Source organism: Prionailurus bengalensis, chromosome A2, assembly GCF_016509475.1.
Source record: "Prionailurus bengalensis isolate Pbe53 chromosome A2, Fcat_Pben_1.1_paternal_pri, whole genome shotgun sequence".
Lineage (NCBI taxonomy): Eukaryota > Metazoa > Chordata > Mammalia > Carnivora > Felidae > Prionailurus > Prionailurus bengalensis.
Window position 1 is genome coordinate 94,927,647 of NC_057348.1, and position 12,761 is coordinate 94,940,407.

Consider the following 12,761-nt stretch of genomic DNA (forward strand, 5'->3'; position numbering starts at 1 on the left):
CAACCGACACATGAAAAATTGCTCAACATCACTCCTCATCAGAATTGAGAGGAGGAAATACAAATCAAAACCACAATGAGATACCAACTCAACCTGTCAGAATGGCTAATCTTAACAACTCAGGCAACAACAGGTGTTGGCGAGGATGAAGAGAAAGAGGATCTCTTTTGCACAGCTGGTGGGAATGCAAACTGGTGCAGCCACTCTGGAAAAGAGTATGGAGGTTCCTCAAAAAATTAAAAATAGAACTACCCTACAATCCAGCAATTGCACTACTAGGTATTTATCCAAGAGATACAGGTGTGCTGTTTCGAAGGGGCACATGTACCCCAATGTTTATAGTAGTGATATCGACATAGCCAAACTATGGAAAGAGCCCAAATGTCCATCGATGGATGAATGGATAAAGAAGATGTGGTATATGTATACAATGGAGTATTAATCAGCAGTCAAAAAGAATGAAATCTTGCAATTTGCAACTACATGGATGGAACTGGAGGGTATTATGCTAAGTAAAATTAGTGAGAGAAAGACAAATATCATATGACTTCACTCATATGAGGACTTTTAAGACACAGAACAGATGTACACAAGGGAAGGGAAACAATAATATAAAAACAGGGAGGGGGACAAAACATAAGAGACTCTTATTTATTCTTGAGGGGGAGAAAGCCAGAGTGAGTGGGGGAGGGGCAGAGAGATTGGGAGTCACAGAATCCAAAACAGGTTCCAGGCTCTGAGCTGTCAGCACAGAGCCTGATGTGGGGCTCAAACTCACAAGCTGTGAGATCATGACCTGAGCTGAAGTCAGACGCTTACCCAACTGAGCCATCCAGGCACCCCAAGAGACTCCTAAATATAGAGAACAGAGGGTTACTGGAGGGGTTGTGGGAGGGGGGATGAGCTAAGTGGATAAGGGGCATTAAGGAATCTACTCCTGAAATCATTGTTGCACTATATGCTAACTCACTTGGATGTAAATTTTAAAAAAATTTTTTTAATTAAAAAAGGGGTGCCTGGTAGACTCAGTTGGTTAAGTGTCTGACTCTTGGTTTGTCTGACTCATGATCTCGTGGTTTTGTGAGTTCAAGCCCTGCATCAGGCTGAGCTGGCAGCCCAGAGTCTGCTTGGGATTCTATCTCTCCCTCTCTGCCCCTTCCCCACTCACGCTGCCTCTGTGTCTCTCAAAATAAATAAATAAACTTAAAAACTTTTTTAAAAAAAATTTTTAAAAATGACCTAAACTGATTATCAGACATTTATAAGCTTTATTTATCCCATGTAGTGTGGAGACTCGTATTTTTCACTACAGAAATATGGTTTGATAGCGGTACCCTGGTATCCCAGGTTCTGCCAAAGGTGTTAAATGTGCAGAATCTGTATGTCTTTCATTTTTAAGATGTGAAAAACTCAGATGGCAAAAATAATCTATTTTGAGGGTCTCAGATACAGATCATGGACTTGTAATTCCTTCTCTATGTGATTTGACAAAAAATTTCTCAGTTTATTTCCTAGTTTCAAGAAGAACCCTTCCTGTATGCACAGGAATATTGTCTCAGATTTCAACTCCTCTCCCCAGGACCATATTACCAGAATGCATCACACCAGGCCTAATATCGTCTTAAGAAATACATAAATATAATAAAAGAAGTGGCTATTTTCTAAAGCACATAATTCAAAATATGAGGGTTTTTTTTTTTTTGGCTTAGACAACAGAATTTAATATTCTCACAGTTCTGGAGGTTGGAATTCCCAGATCAAGGTGCTAGCTGATTCAGTTCCTGACAAGAGCTCTTTCCCTGGCTTATAGACAGTCATCTTCTCACTGTGTCCTCACATGGTGGAGAGAACTCTGATGTCTCTTCCTCTTCTTATATGGATGACACCACATAAAACAAACAAAAAACAACAAACAAACAAAAAGGATGACATCAGCCTTGGATTAGGGCCCCTCCATTATGACCTATTTTAACCTTTATCAGTTCCTTACAGGCCCTATCTCTGCATATAGTCACATAGGAGTTAAGGGCTTCAACATATGAATTTTGTCTTCATTACTGTACCTTTCTTATAAGTTTGAAATTGGGAAATATGAGTTTTCCAGCTTGGTTATTAATTTTTAGGACTGTTTTGGTTTTTCTGTGTCCCTCAAATTTTTATATGAATTTTAGGATCAGCTTATCAATTTCTTTTAAAAAAGCCAGCTATCCTTTGATAGGGATTACATTGAATCTGTGGATCAGTTTGGGGAGTATTACCATCTTAACAACATGAAGTCTTATAATCCATGAACAGCGATGTCTTTCCATTTATTTAAGTCTTCTTTAATTTCTTTGAATGATGTAAAGTGTTCTGTTCATCAGCCTTCCACTTCTCTTGTTAAACGCATTTTTAAGTATTTTATTTGTATGACATTATACATGGATACATGGTGTTATACATGGGATAATTTTTCTCTTTTTTTCTTGTTTTTTTTCTTTCTTTCTTTCTTTTTTTTTTTTTTTTTTTTTTTTGAGAGAGAGAGGGAGAGGGAGAGAGAGAGAGAGAGAGAGAGAGAGAGAGAGAGCCCATGCATGCCAGTAGGGTAGGGGCAGAGGGAGGGAGAGAAAATCTTAAAGCAAGCTGCATGCCCAGCACAGAGCTGACACAAGACTCAATCTCAGGACCAACCATGAGATCATGACCTGAGCCAAAATCAAGAGTCAGACACAACTGAGACACCCAGGCACCCCACATAGGATAATTTTCTTAATTGCATTTTAGATTGTTCATTATAACTGTATAGAATTACACTTGCTTTTTGTAAATTGATCTTGTATCCTGCTACCTTACTGAACTCACTTACTAGTTCTAATAGGTTTTCAGTAGTTCATTGGGATTTTCTATATACAAGATTATGTCATCTGCATATATAATTTTATTTTTTCCTTTCCAGTATGATTTCTTTTTTTTTTTCCTAATTGTCATAGCTTGAAACTCCAGCACAATATTGAATAGAAATGGTAAGAACAGACACCTCTGATGATGCTGGCTGTGAGTTTTTTGGTAGATACTCTTTATCAGACTGAGTTAATTCCCTTCTATTATTAGTTTGTTGAGTGTTTTTATCTTGCAGGGGTATTGCATTTTTTTCAAATGACTTTTCTATGTCTCCTGAGCTGATCATGTGGCTTTTGTCCTTATTAATATATCATATTGCATTGATTTTCATTTGTTGAACCAACCTGGTCATGGTATATAATTATTTTTGTATGTTGCTGGATTTGATTTGCTTGTATTTTGATGAGGATCTTTGCATCTGTATTCATAAGGAATATTGACTGCCCTTTTCTTAGGATGTCTTTGTTTGGTTTTGGTATCAGGATAATACTGGCCTCATAGAGGCCATTTGGATCTAATAATTTAATTTGCTGGTTTTTTGTTTTGATTATTGTAGGCTTTCTGTACTGAGGATCAGCCTAAGGTTTAAACTTAATGTCTTTTCTGAGTCTTTCCTTGGGGGTTGCTCACTTTCTGATTTTCCTTGTATGTGTAATTGTTTTTTAATGTCCTGGTCTTTAATGTCTGGCTCCCAAAAGAGGAAAAAGAAAAATGAAGGGAGAAGGGAAGGGCACTAGCCCTTTAAATCCCAGAGAAGTCACTTCAGCCTGAGGGGGAGGGTCTTGCAATATCTAGGAGAGGTGCAATAATGGTCACCTATTTATTGACTACACCTCTCTATTTAGAAGCAGCAGTCAGCCAGAAGAGCTCAGATATCTAATATTTGGAGGACAGGGTCCTTTTTTTTCCCATTCTGGCTCCTGCAGGTTGTGTGCAGGCTGCTCCTGGAACATGTGCACAACTGCCTGTGAGGGGATTTGGATGGGGAATGGTAAATACACAGGCTATTTGATTTTATTTTAATTCCAGTATAATTAACATACAATATTATATTAGCTTAACGTATACAATATAGTTATTCAACAATTCTATAAATTAGTCACTGTTCATCAAGATAAGTGTACTTTTATTCCCCTTCATCTATTTCACCCATATATATATATATATATATATATATATATATGGTAATATATATGGTAATATATACGGTATATATGGTATCCATATCCTTGCCAGCGCTGGTTGTTTCTTGTGTTTTTTATTTTAGCCATCCTGACAGGTCTGAAGTGATATCTCATTGTGGTTTTGATTTGCATTTCCCTAATGATTAGCGATGTTGAGCATTGTTTCATGTGTTTGTTGGCCATGTGTATTCATGTCTTCTGCCCATTTTCTAATTGGATTGTTAGTTTTTTTGGTGTTGGGTTGCATCAGTTCTTTGTACATTTTGGATACTAATCTTTCATTGGATGTGTCATTTGCAAATATCTTCTCCCATTTAGTAGGTTGTCTTTTAGTTTTGTTGATATTTCATTGACTGTGCAGAAACTTTCTATTTTGATGTAGTCCCATTAGTTTATTTTTGCTTTTATTTCCCTTTCGTCAGGAGACACATCTGGAAAAATAATGTACTGGCCAATGTCAGAGAAATTACTGCCTGTGCTCTCTTCTAGAATTTTTATGCTTTCAGATCTCACATTTAGGTCTTCAATCCATTTTTAGTTTATTTTTGTGTATAGTGTAAGAAAGTGGTCCTGTTTCATTCTTTTGCATCTAAATGTCCTGTTTTCCCAACACCACTTATTGAAGAGACATTCTTTTTCCCATTAGATATTTTTGCTTTCTTTGTCAAAGATTAATTGACCATATAATTGTGGGTTCATGTCTGGGTTCTCTATTCTGTTCCATTGATATGTGTGTCTATTTTTGTGCTACTAACATACTCTTTTGATTACTACAGCCTTGTAGTATATCTTGAAATCTGGGATTGTGATACCTCCAGTTTTGTTTTTCTTTTTCAAGATTGCTTAGGTATTCAGGGTCTTTTGTAGTTCCATACAAATTTTTGGATTGTTTGTTCTAGTTCTGTGAAAAAGGTATTTTGATAGGGATTACGTTAAATCTGTAGATTGCTCTGGATAGTATGGACACTTTAACAGTATTTCTTCTTCCAATCCATGAGCATAGAATATCTTTCCATTTGTTTGTGTGATCTTCAATTTCTTTCATCAGTGTTTCATAGTTTTCAGAGTACAGGTCTTTCACCTCCCTAAGTTTATTCCTAGTTATTATTTTTGATGTAACTGCAAATGAGATTGTTTTCTTGATTTTTCTTTTTGCTGTTTCATTATTAGTGTATAGAAATGCAACGAATTTCTGTATATTTTGTATCCAGCAATTTTACTGAATTCATTTATCAGTTCTGATTGTTTTTTGGGGCAGTCCTTAGGCTTTTCTATATGTAGTATCATATCATCTGCAGATAGTGAAAGTTTTACTTCTTCCTTACCAATTTGAATGCCTTTTATTTCTTTTTCTTGTCTGATTGCTATGGCTAGGACTTCCAGTACTATGTTGAATAGAAGTGGTGAGAGTGGACATCCTTGTCTTGTTCCTGACCTTACAGGAAAATCTCTCAGTTTTTCACCATTGAGTGTGATGTTAGCTGTGGGTTTTTCATATATGCCTTTATTATGTTAAGTATGTTTTCTCTAAACCTACTTTATTAAGAGTTTTTATCATGAATAGGATGCTGCACTTTGTCAAATGCTCTTTCTACATATGTTGAAATCATCATATAATTTTTATTCTTTCTCTTATTGATGTGATGCCTCATATTGATTGATTTACAAATATTGAAACATCCTTGCATCCCAGGAATAAGTCCCAGTTGGTCACGGTGAATGATTTTTTAATGTATTATTGGATTCAATTTGCTACTATTTTGTTGAAGATTTTTGCACTTATGTCCATCATAGATACTGGCTATAGTTCTGTTTTTTGTAGTGTCTTTATCTGGTTTTGGTATCAGGGTAATGCTGGCCTCAATACATAGGCAGTTTTAAAAGCTAACATATTATAAATTTGGTTTGTAACTCTATATTTTTCTATATATTTAAGACATTAATGCCTTTAAAAGAATTATTAATTTATGTTTGGGGCACACATTGTATAATTTTGTGACATAACAACCAAAGGGACAGAGCTGTAAAGAAGCAGAGTTTTGTATGTTATTGAAGTTAAGGTTGCATAAATTCAAATTAGTGTTACAACTTCGGCATGTTAAATGTAATCCCCATGGTAACCACAGAGAAAAAATAGCTATGAAATACACATGAAAGTAAATAAGAAGAGAATTTAAAGAGTTCACCGCAAAAAAAAAAAAAAAAAAAAATCAGCCAAGCACAAAAGAAGACTGCAAGGCAGGTAATGAAGGTCAAAAAATGTTATATGGCATATAGAAAACATACAGCCTAAGGACAGAAGTTAAATCCTCCATCAGTAATTACTTTAACTATAAATGAATAAGAGAGTCACAAAAACACAAAAACACATGATTCCACTTATATGAAGTACTTAGTGTAGTCAGAATCCTAGAGACAGAAAGAATGGTGGTTGTCGGGACTGGAGGGAAGGAGAAATGGGGAGTTATTGTTTAATTAGAGTTTCAGTTTTGTAAGACAAAAGTCATGGAGATGATGGTAATGATAATTGCATAACATTATAAATATATTTAACAGCATACTTAAAAATAACTAAGATAGTAAACTTTGTTGTGTATTTACTGCAATAAAAATTTTGAGGGGCGCCTGGGTGGCTCAGTCAGTTGATTGTCCAACTTCAGCTCAGGTCATGATCTCGCACTCCATGAGTTCGAGCCCCGTGTCGGGCCCTGTGCTGACAGCTCAGAGCCCGGAGCCTGTTTCAGATTCTGTGTCTCCCTCTCTCTCTGCCCCTCTCCTGCTCATGCTCTCTCTCAATGTCAAAAATGAATAAATGTTAAAAAATTTTTTTTAAATAAATACAAAAAATTTTTGAAAAAAAAATGTTTAATGCAGCAATGGCTATGAAAGCCAAGTATTGGAAGCAACCTAAATATCAACTGCCTAACATTTTTAGACCAAGACGATCCTTGAATAAGATGGGTTTGAACTGCGTGGGTCCACTTATATATAGATTTTTTTTGATAAATACAGTACTGAAAATGTATTTTCTATTCTTTATGATTTTCTTAATAACATTTTATTTTCTCCTAGTTTACTTTATTGTAAGAATACAATACATAGTACCTATAATATACAAAATATGTATTACTCAACTGTTTATGTTATTGGTAAGGCTCCTGCTCAACAGTAGGCTATTAGTAGTTAAGGTTTAGGGGAGTCAAAGTTATATAAAGGGACTCCTGGGTGGCTCAGTCATTCAAGTGTCCGACTTTGGCTCAGGTCATGTCTCACAGTTTGTGAGTTCAAGCCCCACGTAGGGCTCTGTGCTGACAGCATGGAGCCTGGAGCCTGCTTCGTATTCTGTGTCTCCCTCTCTCTCTGCCTCTCCCCCGTTTGTGCTCTGTCTCTCTGTCTCTCTCTCCCAAAAATATAAGCATTAAAAATATTTTTTAATTAAAAAAAGTTATATACAGATTTACAACTGCCTGGAGGGTCAGTGCTCCAACTTCGCATTGCTCAAGGGTCAACTGTACTTTATTACTATATTTCATAATGGAACATTAAACAACAGATGGAATGCTTACCAAAATATAATTATGAAGATCATATAGAAAAGTGGGGAAATATAAAATTTTAATATATATTAATAGTTGCTAAGTACAAAAACATATGTGCTAGAAATTGTTTTTTTTTTTTTTTTGCATTTAATCCATTATATACACTAAATCTTCACCACAGCATGACACTTTAGGAATTTTTTTTATCAGAAGAGAAAATCAAGAGGGGTGCCTGGGTGGCTTAGTCGGTTAAGCAGCCGACTTCGGCTCAGATCATGGTCTCACAGTTTGTGATTTCAAGCCTGCGTCGGGCCCTATACTGACAGTTCAGAGCCTGGAGCCTGCATTGGATTCTGTGTCTCCTTCTCTCTCTGCCCCTCCCCTGCTCATGATTGCTCTCTCTCTCTCTCTCTTTCAAAAGCAAATAAACATTAAAAAAAAATTTTTTTTAAAAAGAGAAAATCGGGGCGCCTGGGTGGCGCAGTCGGTTAAGCGTCCGACTTCAGCCAGGTCACGATCTCGTGGTCCGTGAGTTCGAGCCCCGCGTCGGGCTCTGGGCTGATGGCTCAGAGCCTGGAGCCTGTTTCCGATTCTGTGTCTCCCTCTCTCTCTGCCCCTCCCCCGTTCATGCTCTGTCTCTCTCTGTCCCAAAAATAAATAAACGTTGAAAAAAAAAAAAAAAAAAAGAGAAAATCAAGGGACAGATTAAATGACTTTCACAAGACCAAGGAGTTAATTAGGGATGCAAAATAGTTTGGTTCCAAAGTCCAGTATTTTACTGTACTGCTATTATGTAAAACAAACTATATGCATATGTTATAAACTCGAAGGTAAAAGCTAACATGCAAACATTAAATTGGCTATGTTAAGAGAATAGGATCATGTGACTTAATTTTTACTCTTTAAAAAAAATTTCTTTTAATGTTTTTATTTATTTTTGAGAGAGCAAGAGAGAGACAGACAGAAGATGAGTGGGGGAGGGGCGGAAAGAGGGAGACAGAATCTGAAGAAGGCTCCAGGTCTGACCTGTCAACACAGAGCCCAATGCAGGGCTCGAACTCCAAGATCTTGACCTGAGCTGAAGTCAGATGCTTAACTGACTGAGTCACCCAGGTGCCCCCATTTTTACCCTTTTTGTAACATGTACTCATTGAGAAAAAAGTGGAAAATACAAATGAGCAAAAAGAAAATTAAAGTTAACTGTCATCTCAGTCCCCCTAGATTTAATCACTGTTACGTTGTTTCCTATTTAAAAACTTCTTTTACTGTTATTTCACCATGTTTTCTAATTAGAATAATAAAATAGATGCATACTACACATGATAATAAGCCAAGGTAAACAGTGTAAAATTCAGTTATAGTTTCCTCAAGGAGCATAATAGACAGTCATAAAGATTAACAGGGCTTACAATGTTTAAATGTTAAACAGAACTCTATTAATAGCTGGTATTTATTAATCATCTATATGTGAAGCACTTTTCTTTTTTTTAATTTTATTTAATGCTTATTCATTTTTGAAAGAGAGAGACAGAGCACAAGCGGGGGGGGGGGGGGGCGGACAGAGAGGGGGACACAGAATCTGAGGCAGGCTCCAGGCTCTGAGCTGTAAGCACAAAGCCTGACACTGGTCTATAACTCATGAACCGCGAGATCATGACCTGAGCCGACGTTGGACACTCAACTGACTGAGCCACCCAGGCACCCCATTGAAGCACCTTTCTTTTGATGACTCTAGAGAAAGTTTCAGCCGCCTCTCAGTTTTTCTAATCCCTCCTTTAATTCTGCCAATAAGGAGGAATGCTAATATAAATGAAAAGGAAGGTAAGGGTATTTACTGAATCATAAAACCCTTACAAATTTCTCTTCCAAGACTTTGGCATGAGGACAGTCCTGCATCTGCTCTTGCTTAGGCTACTCCTATGGTTAGGGTAGGTTAACTGCTACAACAAAACACCCCAAAACCTCAGACTCTCAGTAAGTTTCTCACTTATGTAACAGTACAAAATAGCCATGCCTAGTTGAGGAGCTGTGTTACAAAACAGGACTTCCAGTTAGGGAATGGAATGTCTGTTTAGAAGCTAGGTCTGGAAACAGCTTAATCATTTCTCCCTGTTTCATTAGTGAGAATTCAATCACAGTAGACCCACATAACCACAGGGGATGTTTAGAAATGTAGTCTCGTAGCATGCCAAGAAGGAAAAGAAAATGGGGTTTGTTGTAGAGGTAAGTGGTAACAGTAACCACATATGTCTTAGGCTGGCCTGGGAGGAGTGGATGGATTATGCTATTTTCTAGGTTTAGGATGAACAATTTCCTTTTGCTGGTATTCTTTAAATTTGTCTTTCTTCATCATCATAATTTGAAAATAAGGTTAGGGATAAAAGAAACTACTCACTTGTTTTGTTTATAATCCACTAAAATATATCAGTCCAAGATGTAGGCTCAGTACAAACCAAGCTAATTGGATTCCTTTTCTAGACTATCTAGATACAAAGAAATAAATCAACTTTTTTTTAATGAGCTACCAAAAGGATGTCTCTGTGACATCCTTTGTCACAGAGAAGAGCCTGAGAAAATGAGGCTAAAACATAGACTCTGAGTCAAACGAAAAGCAAAGAATCCTGATACTGCTCAGTTTCTCATGTAGTCGTGAAATAAAAATAGAAGGCGCTCCTTCTCATTCTTTAGGGAAAAAAATATTTTAAAAATATTAACTTTCTCTTTAAGAATGAAAGTTAGCTTCTTACCAGTAAAATTTGTTAGCTAGATAGAAGGCCAAAAGAAACATTTTTGTTTAACAACTTACTTTTCACAAGATAAAAATTTTCTTTGTGAAAATAAAGTTACTAGTTTACTTTTCTGTTACACAAATGAAGACTTTAAAGATTTTATTGCTTCAAATGTTTGTGAAAAATTATTTACCTAATTAAAAAAGTCACAAAATAATAATTCTGAAAATTAGATAGTTTTACATTGTATCTGTTTGTGTAAATTATGCAACAGTAAGCCTCAGCTTTTTTTTTAATACATTGAACTCTAGAAACTACAGTTTTAACTATTTTGTTCTCTTCCTACTACAAGTAAAAATTTAATGAAATGATTTTAAACAGTTTTTGCCCCTAGAACCCAAACACAATGCAATGCATTTTGTTTCATTAAACTTTTCTTCCTCACAGTTAACTCAAAGTTAGTTTCACCTAGGTCTTCTCTGGCTTCAGTTACATGAGCAAGGTTTTTGTTTTTGTGGTTTTGTTTTGTTGTTGTTGTTGTTGTTGTTGTTGTTGTTGTTGTTGTTAAGTAGATAAGGTTTCTGTCCTTTGCAATGGAAAGAATTTTGACAAAACAGCACTTGCTTGATCTCATTCTCCATTCATAGGGCCTTCTTCAAGTCATCAGAGGGTGACTGGGACAAAGCAGGATTCTAGATGTTGAGTCTCAGACAAGCAGCATCACCCAATTTCAAAATGACTGGCAGCCTTTTTTTTTAATCCCCACAATAATCCTGCAAAATATTGTTAATGCCCTCCTCAAATCTCCTAGATATGTCCTATTCATGTTATAGATAATGTTGTCCTAATGTATGTACCTGTAACTTTCCAACTTAACAGCTTTCTCTTGGCTAGCCTGGGTAGGCCAGAAGTGCTGTGGAATCCCTAGAAGTAGCCCCTCAGCCATGATGAAAGAGAGTTAAGAAATAAGTACCATTCTGTACTCATACAACCATTCTGTTTTTCACTTTCAGTATTCAATAAGTTACATGAGATATTTAACACTTTGTTATAAAATAGGCTTTGTGTTAGATGATTTTGCCCAACTGTAGGCTAATGTATGTATTCTGTGCACATTTAAGGTAGGCTAGGGTAAACTATGATGTTCAGTAGATTAGCTGTGTTAACTACTTCTTTTAAATTAAATTTTTAATTTTAATTCCAGTATTGTTAACATACAGTGTTATATTAGTTTCAGGTGTAAAGTATAGTGATTCAACAATTCTGTTCATTACTCAGTGCTCTTCATAATAAGTGTACTCTTTAATCCCCATCAGTTATTTTACTGATCCCTCACCCAACTCCCCTCTGGTCACCATCAGTCTGTTTCTTGGTGGGGATGGGGGGAGAAAAGAGTCTGTTTCTTGGTTTGTCTCTCTTTTTTCCTTTACTCATTTAGTTTCTTAAATTCCACATATGAGCAAAATTATAGGGTACTTGCCTTTCTCTGATTTATTTAGCTTAGCATTATGCTCTCTATCTCCATCCATGTTGTTGCAAATGATAAGATTTCATTCTTATTGGGATGCCTGGGTGGCTCAGTTGGCTGAGCATCCAACTCTTGATGTCTCCTCAGGTCATAATCCCAGCGTCACAAGATCAAGGCCCACATTGGGCCCCACCCTGAGTGTGCAGCCTGCTTGAGATTCTCTCTCCCTCTTCCCATCTTCCCCATTCATGCTTTCTCTCTCTCTCCAAACTAAAAAAAAAAATTAAGACTTTATTCTTTTTTATGGCTGAATAATATTTTATTGTGTATAGATACCACACCTTCCATATCCATTCAACAAAACTAAAAGGGAGCCTACTGAATGGGAGAAGATATTTGCAAATGACATATCCAATAAAAAGTTAGTATTCAAAATATATAAAGAACTGATACAACTCAACATCCAAGTAAACAAATAAACCAGTTAAAAAATAGGTGGGAGACATGAACAGACATTTCTTGAAGGAAGACATACACATGGGCAGCAGACACATAAAATGATGCTCAACATCACTAACCATTGGGGAAATGCACATCAAAACTACAATGAGATATCACCTTATAACTGTCAGAATGACTAAATTAGAAACACAAGAAACAAGAGTTGGTGAAGATGTGGAGAAAAAGGAACCCTCTTGCACTGTTGGTAGGAATGAAAACTGGTGTAGCCACTGTGGAAAACAGTATGGAGGTTCCTCAAAAAATTAAAAAATAGAACTACCCCTTGATCCAGTAATCACACTACTGGGCATTGCCCAAAAAATGCAAAAACACTAATTCAAAGGGATGCATGCACTCTTACATTTATTGCAGCATTATATACAATAGCTAAATTTGGAAGCAGCCCAAATGTCCATCAATAAATGAATGGGTAAAGAAGATGTAGTATAAACTGCTTTTT

At 36.3% G+C, this 12,761-nt stretch overlaps 1 protein-coding gene and 1 long non-coding RNA gene across 3 annotated transcripts in view; one reads left to right on the top strand and one right to left on the bottom strand.

Moving 5' to 3' along the window:
* Nucleotides 1-12,761, bottom strand: part of LOC122487867 (lanosterol 14-alpha demethylase) — a 44,442-nt gene that overhangs the window by 27,420 nt on the left and 4,261 nt on the right. For both annotated transcript variants that reach the window (XM_043588829.1, XM_043588828.1), the window contains exon 2: nt 1,733-1,870. The gene's annotated coding sequence lies outside the window, so the exon portion shown is untranslated. The remainder of the gene's footprint in view (nt 1-1,732; nt 1,871-12,761) is intronic.
* The window catches only part of LOC122487869, a 53,417-nt gene that overhangs the window by 6,660 nt on the left and 33,996 nt on the right, over nt 1-12,761 (top strand). The gene's annotated exons all lie outside the window — the stretch shown is intronic.